General features: G+C 52.8%; 1 protein-coding gene across 3 annotated transcripts in view; it reads left to right on the forward strand.

Annotated features, from left to right (window-relative positions):
• The window catches only part of LOC149324979 (uncharacterized), a 119,964-nt gene that overhangs the window by 70,922 nt on the left and 35,622 nt on the right, over window positions 1-13,420 (forward strand). The window contains exon 1 of one of the 3 annotated variants that reach the window (XM_089562961.1): window positions 6,822-8,486. The exons of the other annotated variants lie outside the window; for them this stretch is intronic. The gene's annotated coding sequence lies outside the window, so the exon portion shown is untranslated. Of the gene's footprint in view, window positions 1-6,821; window positions 8,487-13,420 lie in introns of those variants that run through there. 3 annotated transcript variants of the gene reach the window in all.

A 13,420-nucleotide genomic window follows, 5' to 3' on the forward strand; every position in this document is an offset into this window, starting at 1 on the left:
AGTAAACAGAACTAATGAAGCATCAAGGTAACAACATTGAACTGCCAGGTAGTAACCACAGATTTGTAAAACAAACATACCCTTTAAATATGAAAACATAAATTGTACTCATGGTCACACTTAAGACTTAGACCATGTCACATACAGTAGAACAGGTCACTGCAACAAACATCAAGGAAACGAAGGCAGTCATGGTTCGCAGTCCAAAGTAACACAAAACTTTTAGCAACATACGGTTAAGCACAAAACATATATGACGAAAAACAATTGCAATCGACTATACTCCGTTTCATACATAGCTGTCAAACGGAGTATAGAATGAGGAACTTGGTTACTTCACATAATATGGCACTGCGAGAACAAATCAAAGCAATAAACACTCCACATACAAACAAGCACATGCTCCTCTCTTGTTTTGGAACACTGTGGTGTGGACAGGTACGATGGGCAGTCCTTGAATATTGAAGGCACAGCGCTAGGGTCCAGTCGTGGCACCGGCAAAGTGGTCTCGATAACCTTTCCAGTCCTTGGGTCATAATAGACTGTTTTTTTTTTTAATAAAGCTCTCATGGAAGTGCAGCGCACAGACCTGCAAAAACGAAAACAGGGGACTGAACCACAAAAAGATATCACAGTGTCTCCGAAAGGACATTAATTATGTATACGTGCTCAAGGTAGTTTTTTTTTTGGTATTGGCAGATTATTTCCTGATGCAAGCACAGGCTGAACGAACACTTTTCGCAGAAAACACATGGTATTTGGTGTTTAACGTCCCAAAGCAGCTCAGGCTATGAGAGACGCCGTAGTGGAGGACTCCGGATAATTTCGACCATCTAGGGTTCTTTAACGTGCACGCGTCTGTCGACACTCCTGCCGACGCGTCTGTCGACACGGCTGCCGACGCGTCTGTCGACATTCCTGCCGACGCGTCTGTCGACATTGCTGGCGACGCGTCTGTCGACACGGCTGCCGACGCGTCTGTCGAAATTCCTGCCGACGCGTCTGTCGAAATTCCTGCCGACGCGTCTGTCGACACTCCTGCCGACGCGTCTGCTAACGACAGTATGAGGCATTAAAGGCTTTCGCCTTAATATGAACACGAAAGAATTTCGCTTGTCAGCCGTAGGAAGCATTCTGAGTCGCCTCGTCCTTCTATGCGGCACAACGGATTCTAGGCCTAACGCTCAATATGCTCGCACTGACAATGAACTTTGCGCAGCGTAAAAGCGGGCATGAAGGTACACAACAAGCTAATTAAAGCAGTTCTTACCCTTGAAGAAGCTGTAACTTGGTAGTCCTTGCGTGGTATTGCACGCAGCCAGTTGTTCCGCTGGGCATCGTCCTTCGGAAATCTGAAGACTTGAATTTTCGAGTCTTCGTCGTAGTTTCCCCGGCATTTCGGCACACAGCACTTGTAAGGCATGCTGATAGCCGCACTTCACTCCTTGGCAACCACCACGCGCGCCGATCATGCGCAGGAACGCGCACCCAGTGCAGAAACACAGAACAACGCCAGAACGATGCACGCAACGGCAGGCTTCCTGCCGCTGGTCCGCGCGCGCCGACTGCGGGGTTCGTCGGTTCGTTTCGTGCGCGCGCGCCTCCCGACTCTCGAAGAGGCGATCGCCTACCGGAAATGACGTTGGTCACGTGACATTTGGGAGCGCGCAGGCCTGAAGTCTTTCTAGGAGGTATTGGTTTCGCCCCGGTCTGTCTACGAGGTGGAGGGGTCCTGGCTTTGCACGAGCCTGTGCCAGTGAGGTGGGAACCACCACACCGAATGCAGCTTGGCGTGCATGGGGTCTCTTGAGGGGTGTGCTTCTCGCCACACCGCGGGCAGAGACCAGCCTTCGGGAGAGGGCACACGTCGTACCTGTGTCCAGGTTTCCTGCTGTTTGTGCAGGCGTCGGGGCTACCCTTGTGTTTGGTGCAGCGGTGTACCACACACATATATTTAATTGTGTGAGGCACGGCACCTGAGGCAAATGTTATTAGGATGGACGCTGTTTTTCCCATGCGTCGGGCCGCTATAATGTTAGCCTCGGGGTTTCTGTACTGCAGGTAACTAAGGATTTGTTCAGGTGTCTCATTCCAGTAGGCCCGGGAAATGACACCCTTGACTGCCGCTGGAGGGGCCGCGATGTACGCGGCTACCGGGTATTGTAGTCCATCTAAGGTAATTTGCTGAATTTTGACCAATGCCAGGGCTGTTGCCTCCGCTACCGTTGCCACTGTGAAGGTGTTGCTAGTTGGATGGATTCTTATGTGCAACTCGCTTATCACTGAACAGCTGAGCGTCGAGTGAAGTGCATACTGGGAGCCGGGAGCTTCTCGACTCTGATGGTTCCCGCCGGCAGTGCGGAGAGTTGCTTACTTCTATGGACGACGGCGCACGTCATGTGTAGGAGCTGCGACGTCTCCTTGAACGCGTTTCGGGAGTTCCCAGACGCAGCGTCCGGTGGCGCGCCGGCGTTGCTGGCGCTTGGCTTAGGTTGAACGGAGGCCGATGCCGGGGGCGAATCCGTGGTCCTATTGCGGCATGCATGGAGCACTCACCAGGGTGGCAGTCCAACGGGTTAGAGGCCTCTCCATCCACGGGCTCCTCCATGACTGTTGGGCAGGGAGGAACGCGGCGCGCCGGCGAGGCGAGGCTTAGCGCAGCGGCGTGGCTGCCAGAGACATTTTCACCAGGTAACTCGCCGAGGTCATTGGGCACACCCAAAAGATGGTAGCGATTGGGGTCCGTGAACCTTCCAGGATCCGTTGACGGCCTTGGTGGGTCCTAGAAAGGACTTAGCTGGGCACAGGAACCAGAAATTGGCGGAGCCGATAATAAACGCGTCCGCTCACTCGGACCCCCTAGCGGCCAAAAAAACAAACAAACAAAATCAAACCGTTGAACAACTCTATGATCGCTGATAGGCTGTGTTTATTTCATGGATGATAAATTGTCAAAGCCGACAGTATAGGATTAAATGCGTGAAGAAGCGCATGTTTGCATTTTTGGACCTTTTCAAGTGTTGTCGTTCTTTTAGTGCAAGACTGGTACATCAGCGAGAGAATAGGGCCCTACAAAAGCTTCGCCAAGAGAGGAATTAACATTTCCAGTCGTTTTCATTTTATCTTTAATATCGGAACACATAGTCACTGAGGGATCGAGACGGGTGACTCATCCCTATCCTCCACTCTGTCCTTGCCGTCTCCAGTGCGTGGAACGGTGCTGATCGAAGGTGAACGCGAAAGCAAGTAATCATCATCAGCAGCAGTCTGACTACGCCCACTGCAGGGCAAAGGCCTCTCCCATGTCTCTCCAATCAACCCTGTCCTTCGCCAGTTGCGGCCACCGTATCCCGGCAAACTTCCTAATCTCATCCGCCCGCCTAACTTACTGCCGCCCCCTGCTACGTGTGTCTTCTCATGGAATCCACACCGTTACCCTTAAGGACCAGCGGTTATCTTGCCTTCGCATTACATGCCCGGCCCAAGCCCATTTTTTCCTCTTGATTTGGACTAGGATGTCATTAAGCCGCGTTTGTTCCCTCACCCACTCCGCCCGCTTCCGATATCTTAACGTTACAGCTATCATTTTTTTTTCATAGCTCGCTGCGTTTCGCTTAACTTAAGCGGAACCGTTTTCGATCGCCTCCACGTTTCAACACACACATACAAATAAAACGCAGTTCCATTTGAAATGCGCTTTGTGTGTGTGTATACGTGCCTTTCTTTTGCCCCGTCGTCTTCGCGCAGTTTTGTTTCGCTCTGAAATGATTGTCGGAATGGCGAAGCAGCATCAGTTGGGCTTGGAGTCTGTCGCTCAGCCCACCTGAAGGTTTTTACTTAACCTTGGATGTTGACCTTTTACCGCGAGAAATTTAAATCCGAACTGATGTGAAGGAAATCTCAGCCAACACAGCATCCTTTGCATCCGTCAGTGTGCAGTTTCTTGCTCTGAAAAGCACTTGTTCACAGACGAGCTAAATGAATTGGAAACAGGATAATGCATCAATGGACAGGACTGACCACCAATGGACAGTATGTGAGAACGAATAACCTTAATTTTCCCCCATGAATTTGCGATGCTTATGAAGCCACCTTTCTCGGTACGGGATGATTAAGGAGCCATGAAGCGCGACAGCGCGTCAGCAACAGCAAGCTCGAAAACTGAAGACAGCGACGCCGGCGAAGCGCGTAACAGGAGCGCAAAAAAACGGGGACACAAGAGAGACACAACCAACAGGACTGGCGCCGACTAGCCCATACAAAAATTTTGGTCGAAGCGCGTAACGTTGGTTTTAAGGCGAAAGCCTTTAATGCCTCATACTGTAAAGCGGAAAGTTGGGCAAGTTGGATAACGTTCAGTGTACAAACTACCGTTGTCCTGCGGAGCTGTCTATGTAGGACAAACGGGGCGATGCCTCAACGTTAGGCTTGGTGAACACCGTAACTCCCTAAAAAATCATTATGGCAATCTTCCTGAGCATTGCCGGGAATGTAGCAAAAAAGAAGAGCAGAAGGGGAAAACTTGTAAACCGATTTTTTCTAGTACTGTCATACTTTTCAGACATCGAGATCAGCGTGTACGCGAGATAATGGAGGCATACCATATTAGGAAATGTCGGAATCCGTGTATCAGTGAGCCCTCTGTTAACTTGGCAGACTGTGAAAGCGATTTTTTAGCCTCAGCGTTGCATTGAATTCCTTTTTTGATAATGGTTTTTTAACTGATCTTCCACAGCGATGAGTGGCGCCTGATGCTTCAATTTCAATTTTTTCCTCTGACTTGGTCTTTCCAGGAGGGACTGTTTGTGGTTGTTTTTGTTTTATGTTTTTAAAGTGACTACCTTATATTGCGCGCGTCAGCAATAAACCTCAGTTGCGAGTTAGCGCTTGTCTGCGTCGTTTACTTTCCGTCCCGTGTGTTCCCTGTGCGCTATTTTTTACATCATGAGCCTCATACTGTCGTTAGCAGACGCGTCGGCAGGAGTGTCGACAGACGCGTCGGCAGCCGTGTCGACAGACGCGTCGGCAGAAGTGTCGACAGACGCGTCGGCAGCCGTGTTGACAGACGCGTCGGCAGGAATGCGGACAGACGCGCCGGCAGCCGTGTTGATAGACGCGTCGGCAGATTCGTCCGCCTTTCGGCGTCACTGCTTAAAAGGCTCAAGGTTCCAGCATGAATAAAGGCGCATCTAGTGAATGCATGGGCTTCATAAATAAAAGGAGTAATGTCAAGAAAAGGAAAATAAAAATAAAAATAAGAAAATAAGAAAATAAACAAATATAAAAACAATGAAAGTAAGATGTGAAAATAAAAATAAAAAACAATAAAATTAAGAAAAGGAGCAACAAAATAAATAAAAAACAAAATCTGAAAAATAGAAAGTAAATAAAAACAAATAGTGGCCAGGAAACGCTTTCGCCTTGCAGCACTTTAGAGAGCCAAAGTGCCCCCTGAATTTTCTTTTTCTTTCCGAGTGGCCACGGCGCCAGATTCGGAGAAGGCCGGAAGCGTAAACATCCCGAAGGATGGGTCTTTTTTTTTCTCTTACCAGCGTTTTTTTCCGCACCGGAGGCATCCATTTTCGTTGGAGTGCTGACAGTCTTGACATGGGCGACAGGCAGATGCCTTTGTTTGCTGGAGCAGGCAGTATAAGCCCGCTACACGGCCTGAAGAGGCGACCTCTCGTTACGGGCGGCGTTGCCGCTAAAAGTCCGACAACGAAATGCGCGCCATCTGCGTTTGTTTGTTTGTTTGCCGCCGCGGTGGCTCAGTGGCTATGGTGCTCGGCTGCTGACCCGAAAGACGCGGGTTCGATCCCGGCCGCGGCGGTTTAAATTCTTTGGAAGAGAAATTCTAGAGGCCCGTGTACTGTGCGATGTTAGTGCACGTTAAAGAACCCCAGGTGGTTGAAATTTCCGGAGCCCTCCACTACGGCGTCTCTCATATCCTTAGTCGCTTTGGGACGTTAAACCCCATAAACCAACCATCTGCGTTTGTTTCTTGTTCAGCGTGTTGTTATCAAGTATGTCGTTGGTGCAATTCCTTTCCATAACGCCGTGAAAAAAAGTTGCTGCCACACCGTTCAAGTGCTTAAGTCATGCCTTATTTGCACAAAGTGGCGTACAATGTTAAGAAAGTCGCCGAGCGCCAAGGGGTCAATTTGGTTTTTTTCTGCGCTAGTTAAGCTTTCAGGTCTTTCTGCACGAATTACGCCTTACGGAAATAAGAAGCGTTGCCCGACCAAACATAGAACTGTGTACACAAAGAGCCGGACCGAAGTGATCTACAAGATCGCGCTGACCTGTGGAAAATTGTACATAGGTCAGACGGGGGACTGTGTGAACGAGAGGTTGCGCAAGCACAGAACAAAAGTAGGCGCTGGTGAAGATGGTAATCTTGTTCTGCATTGCACTAGATGTCCCGGCAAATGTTCCCCACGTTTCGCAGATGTCACCATCCTGGGCTGCGGAAAAACACGGAATCCTCGTGGTATCTTTGAAGCCTTTGAGATTGCCAACCATGGTGATGTTTGCGTCAGCTCACCATCGATAGCGTTGACGACAAAAGAATTTGATTATTTGAGTGATCAAGTTTGAGTGTTTGCCTTGGCGCATGCGTGGTGATTACCTGGCGGTCTGTACTCAATGAAAAATTCAGTTGTTAGTCCAGCCGTTGTCCTGTGTTGTCGTTCTCTTCTTGTGTTTCCGTCTTTTTTGGCTGGTGTTCTCCCTTGAGATGCCTTACCAACAGGCCCACCATTGTGCCCTGCCCCAAATTAGCGTGCCGGGAGGGTGTTGCCTTTGTTGGAAGGCGGGGGGGGGGGGGGGGGGGGGCTCCCCTCTCGAAGCTGGTCAAACTGCTCGTCGGAGACTTCGCAGCTTGCGATGACTCACAGCCACAGGGCAGCAGGCAGGGACCCAGGCAATGGACAGCAGGCCGGGGCCGGCTTCTCTTCAACTCCGCATATCGCTCCCACGATCTCCAAAGGTTTCAGTCAGATATAGTGGAGACCGCGCAAACTGACCATTTGGTAAAATGTGTCACAATGCGAGTACCAAACACCGCCCAAACAGGCACCGCCCAAACGCTCGGTTCATTTCATCGTAGCTGGCTGTCTTCGGTTGAAGAGCATTCGCGGTTCGCTTTCCGCCTTGATGAAGCTAAGCTCACTTGAACTGCATTAGCCTCTCTGGTTCCAAAAAATTTTCGCTTCGCTTTGCAGCCGAAAATAAAATACCAAGTTCGTTTGAACAAAGTCAGCTTTCTGTAGTTGTGTGAGGCTTCTAGGCTCTAGCGAGGCTAATAGAAAACAAGCAAACACGTTTTGCGCGTTGTTTCCTCCCAAACGCGACAGGCAGCCTCCGAAGAGTCTTCAACCTACTCGCTCTGACACTTGCCGGTGCCAAACAAGGGCCAAGGAGAGCAGCTAGAACACACCGCTACGAGGAAATACTATGGAAGTACTTTAGTTTGGGATAGTTGATTCGTAGCCAAGTTTGAAACAGAAAAGGCGCGAGTGGGACGAGGACAAGAAGGAACGAGAAGCAACAGGACAGGCGCCACGAGGAGATACGTCTTCTACCATGGTGACCCTACTCGGTCGCTGCTACACCAGCAACTTCTGAGCGAACAACTGCCACTGCTTCCCGCAGTGTCGCTGCAAACCTGGCTGCACGAAACACCAGCAGATTACGGCACTCGGCTCCCAGAGCCAAAAGAGACAGAACGGAGAATTTTTGCAGCTATTTACAACAAAAATCGGGCCACAATTCAGGCTTCCGCATTAACTCACTTCTAGCTTGCTGTTCTCCATGGCCGGCTTGGTCTCGCTCTCCATGTGCGGAGCCCATAGATTCACCTTCCACAGGTGTATCGATGAAGTGCTCATCAAAAGCGTAGCATGCACGGCAATTCCCTCATGCTTCCATTCCGTACATCTCGCTGTCAATAAAGCATGTTAGCCTTGCTGGCAGCTCCGAATTCGGGTCAGGCCTAACGCTGTTTAAGCAGTGTCGTCCCTTGTCCCAAGAGCTTGCCACACGTTGGGCTGCCATTGTGCCGCCCCAATTCGTGTTGGACGGGGCCGACCATCATCCCCGCGTGTCAAGGCAGCACCGGCTGGCCGAGGAGGGAAGTTTCCCTCATGGGGTGAGCGGAAGCAGCGACGGGAGAGCCACCTCGAAGGCTACACGCCGTTGAGTGTCTCTTCGGGATCCGGCCAGCGTCGCGAGCAGTTTGCAGCCGCACGCGCTCGTCACCTTCCGCGGCAGGCGCACGGAGATCTGTGGTGCCTTGCTGTTGGACTTCTGGTTCCACGCAGCGAAACGAGCGCAGCTAACGCGCTCTCTCCTCCCCTCCCCCAGCAAATGCTCGGGAATGGCCCTGCCCCAAGAATGCGGCGCGCACGAGAAAACCCGGCCGCCATTGCCGGCGCCTACAAACGTTCGCCGCCGATACCTCTGAGGTTAAGCCTCTGCCCCAGCCGGTAAGTCGGAAACCCTTCTTACGTTAGCCTTCTATTTCCGAGGAATACCTCGTTGATGTTTTGTAGCTAGCTGGCCCGCTTTGTGCATTCATTGCCAATGTAATAAATAACATATCAACGCGAAAGCAAGTAATCATCATCATCATCAGCCTGACTACACCCACTGCAGGGCAAAGGCCTCTCCCATGTCTCTCCAATTAACTCTGTCCTTTGTCAGTTGCCGCCACTGTATCCCCGCAAACTTCTTAATCTCATCCGCCCACCCAACTTTCTGCCGCCCCCTGCTACGTTTGCCTTCTCTTGGAATACACTCCGTTACCCTTAAGGACCAGCGGTTATCTTGCCTTCCGCTGGTCCTTAAGGGTAACGGAGTGGATTCCAATGGAAGTACAATGCATCGTACTTCACGTCAAAGATTTTTTGTGAGACCGGCGCAGCAATGGGAGTACGGTAGCAGGAAACGACGTGCTTTCATCCGCAGTCCAATGTGACGGAGCGTCGTAATCCAGATTTGAAACCACGGCTCGGGGCAAACGCCCAGACGCACAGCGACTGGGACGAGCACCTCGACGCCATCACCTTCGCACTGCGAACGAGCGAAAACCACTCTACGGGCTTCACGCCGGCTTTCATGATGTTCGGAAGCGAGTTAAAGACACCAACGGACACTATCCTTGCCGAAAGGAGGGATGATGCTCCAGCCGAAACGGCAGTTGTCGACTACGCGCGGCGTGTGCGAGAACGCCTGGCAAACGCAGTGTAGGAGGCCAGCCGCAATCGCGCGAGAGCCAGGGTGAGCCAAAAGGCGTCCTATGATCGAGGGACTTGGAATTCCAAGTGAGAGATTTGGTTCTCAGGCGCAACCACGCGCTCAGCGATGCGAGCACGGGATTTACGGCAGGCCTTGCGCCGAAAGGGGTCGGCCCATTCATTGTTGCTGAGAAGCTCTCGCAACTGAATTACAACCTGAGGAATCCGAACACAGCTCGACTCAGCGGGCCCATCCACGTGGGGGAACTAACAAGTTACTTCCAAAGGGAAGTCGGAGGACAGTGGGAAACTCCGACCACACGAAATCGCGGCGAAAGGACACTGACCCCAACGCACACCTACACTAACCGCAGCAAGCGAAAGCCCTGCTAAGGGGACGGACGCACTGGGCGAAAGTTGCCCCGAGTCGCACCTGACGGAAATTCGTGGACGAAGGACGATGGGGCCCGTGAGATTACACCCATCGGCGCAAGGGGTGACCAAGGACGCAAGGAAGTCAACGGACTTCATGGTTACGAGAAATTTCGGGGACCACGTAACGACCTGGCCAATCCCAGCTCCTCATACGAAGCGCAACTTTACCAAATGGGAGTTATGATTGGTGTAGGAGCAAAAGGAAGAACCAGTGGAATGCGTATCCCATGTGACACTGCGGGAGGACGGTTGTCAGCTCGCAGTGAATGCGGCCCTCACTTCCAGCTCCCACGCAACCATGCAAGCATCTCCATGTACACTGACGGAGCCAGCAAGGGGGCCCTGCGAGACCGCCTGGCGGCAAAGGGATCGCGGGCAGTGGCCAAGGAGACCGAACCAGCCGGTGCCGCAGCCCCACGCAGGACCACGGCCGCGCCAGCACGGATGCCGCGGGTCAGCCGAGAAGCACGCTGGCTGGCCGCAACGCCTTAACCCCCGCCGCCAGCCTGCGGGCGCACCCCACCACCAGAATCCGGCGGCCGAGCGCCGCGTCCCAGCTCCGGCCGGGGCAGTCGGACGCCGTCGTTCGTCCGTCGCCACGTGGACTCATCAGGCCGGCGAGGCGCCACCTCTCTCCTGTGTGAGCGTGGCGTCGTGGGACTGGCAGCTCCAAGTGGAGGCTGGTCTGGCGCTGGCGTGGGGGCCCGCGATATTTCGCTGGTGCACCCCTCAGGACCACGTGGCGACGCACCCGGCCGCCGGGATGCCACCAGACCCGGCTGCCACGTACTGCCCGGAGTGCGGGGGCCTGGAGGTTACCCGGAGCGCCCACGTCGCCACGCGCTAGCATCGGCAGCACCAGGAGGGAGGCGACCTGTAGCAGCAGCAGCGGCCTTACGCAGCAGTAGCAGCACCAGCCGCCGAAGACGAGGACGCCGAAGTTCGACCGAATGGAGCTAGACTCTCGTGCGGGCGAGATGCACCGTTCGGCTGCACGCCATCTTACATCTTAGCACTCAAGCCAGTAAATCCATCATTTACTTCCTCGTGCCGGCCTCATACTTGTCGGGTGCAACAAACTGGTGACCCGGACGTGCAATTTGGGCGTGGAATTCATCACGAAGGTTCTGAAGGTCAACACAGGAGGGAAGAGATGATGGCGGGGCGGGAGGCTGCAAGACTGCGCCGAGAGAAATTGCGGAAAAGGAAACGTCCATGACGGAGTCTGCCAGCTCAGCAAGCTTCTCCAAAGGTAACCCCTGGGCGGGCACAAATACCATGCGGACCGACGACGGCAAGCGCTGAAGGAAAAACTCACGCAGGAAGTCTTGGTCGAAGGTCGCAGCCTTGTAGCCCAGGAGCTGCTGGAGCCGCCGCAGCAACTGTGTTCAAATTCAAATTCAAATTTTATGTTGCCACCATGGTACAGATGATGGCGGGGACCCGTAGTAAAAGCTGCCGTTTGACAACTTGAAAAGGCCACGGGCCCCCACTTTGACAGCAATGCAGTGGTTTGTTTTTTTGTTTTTTTTTCACACACACGAAAAAAAAGAAAATACAGGAAATACAGATAACAAAGGAAAAAAATACAAATAGCAGAGCTGTTATCAGGTTACAGTAGGCAGCATAAAATCAACAGCATTGTCCTGGCTGGAAAGAAAACTTACAATGATGGTGAAAGAAAGAAGAATTAGTTAAACAAATCACAGAAAAAAAAGGTTAGGTGTAGTGTAAAAAATACTCGAACAGTTTGTGGCGTGTTGTGTTTTGGAGATCAATATCGTTTTGTGCGAGCTTGTTAAGAAGTCGTGGTAGTTTATTTTCTAATGTTTGATTACCATAGAAAGTTCTGTATGTTTTTACGTTCCATTGTGCTATATTTCTTGTGTTGTACATTGCATCTCGTTTTTCTAAACCAGCTAATTTGGATAGAAAAGATATATTCTTCTTGCGGTCCCCCATTTCTGGGGAGAAGACGAGCTGCTGCGGGCGGCGATGTTCCGAGGCGGTTGTTCGCTTGATGAGCTCAGCAGCCAACGTGTCAAACGGGGCCGAGGCAGGAGGACTTCGGCGGCAATCCACAAGTGGTAGCGACGCATTGACGTGATGAAACTTCTCCGCATGCCATTTGGCCTCCGTAACTCTGGCCAGACGTTTCAACGCTTCGTTGACACAGTTACTCGGGGTCTACCTTTCTGCATGGCCTACATCGATGATCTCTTCGTATTCAGCCACGACACTTCGGCCGGCCCTCCGCGCCCTTTGGTCCCCTTTGCCTTTCGACGTCTTGTCTTCGATGGCCTCCATGGCCTTTCCCATCCCGGAATTCGCGCCACGCAGGATCATCTCACAAAACGTAGCGTCTGGCCCGGCATCAACAAGGACGTGCGCGCCTGGGACCGTGCCTGCCTGGCTTTCCAGCAGTCTAAAACTCAGCGACACACGACCTCTCCCTTCGGCTCGTTACCTCCGCCGTCAGCCAGTTTTGACAACGTCCACATCGATATCTTCGGTCCCTGGCCACCTTCCGCGGGACAGTCATATCTTCTTACTTGCATCGATCGGTTAACTCGCTGGCCCGAAGCGTTCCCTCTGCCTGACGCCACCAGTGACACCATCGCCAGAACATTCGTCGCCGGTTGGGTCTCCCGGTACGGGGTTCCCTCGACCATCACCACCGACCGTGGCGCTCAGTTTGAATCTTCTCTTTTTAATCACCTTATGAATTTACTTGGCACTTCACGAATCAGAACTACTGCTTACCATCCCATCGCCAGCGGCATGATCGAACGTTTCCATCGTTCGCTAAAAACATCCCTCAAAGCCCAGCTCGACACTACCCACTGGACTGCATTCCAACCACTGGTTCTGCTCAGCCTCCGTGCTACGCTAAAACAAGGTCTTCGTTGCACTCAAGCAGAACTTGTCTTCGGTTCGCCCCTGCGTCTTCCTGGTGAATGTTTAGAATCCACCGATTCGTCCACAAGTCCCGACCCTACCGATTACGTGAAGCAGCTCCGCCATTTTTGCCGTCATCTCCGAGCGCCACATCGACGCCAGTCTCGGCCATCTTCACACGTTCCATCTGAACTAGCGACTTGCACACACGTCTTCGTTCGCCGAGACTCTGTCCGCAAGCCGCTTCAGCGCCCCTTCGACGGCCCATTCCGCGTACTCGAAAGAACACCGAAGTTCTTCATCGTGGACATTCATGGGCGCACTGACACCATTTCAATCGACCGCTTCAAGCCAGCCTTCACAGAAGACGCCCCGCCCACTGGCCCTACATGTGTGGTTTCTCTGCCCCAACGGGCCGGCTGCCCTCCTCCGCCATCTTTCCCCGCTACCCCTCAGCAGCGGAAAGTATCGCTCCGGCTTCTAGCTTCACCGGACTCCTTCACTAGTGGGAGGGGGGGGGGGGGGGTACTGTAGCAGCAGCAGCGGCCTTACGCAGCAGGAGCAGCACCAGCCGCCGGAGACGAGGACGCCGAAGTTCGACCGAATGGAGCTAGACTCTCGTGCGGGCGAGATGCACCGTTCGGCTGCACGCTATCTTACATCTTAGCACTCAAGCCAGTAAATCCATCATTTCCTTCCTCGTGCCGGCCTCATACTTTTCTGCTGCAACAGACCTAGACGCCGAGGTGGTGCGGGCACGGATGGCTTGGGACCCAGTGTTCGCGGCCAGGGTGCTTCGGGCGGAGAGCGGCCCATCCGCGCCGAGCCCTGGTCGCACAGCCCGCGCCGGG

This window comes from Amblyomma mixtum, chromosome 10 (assembly GCF_055824585.1).
Source record: "Amblyomma mixtum isolate Tamu chromosome 10, ASM5582458v1, whole genome shotgun sequence".
NCBI lineage: Eukaryota > Metazoa > Arthropoda > Arachnida > Ixodida > Ixodidae > Amblyomma > Amblyomma mixtum.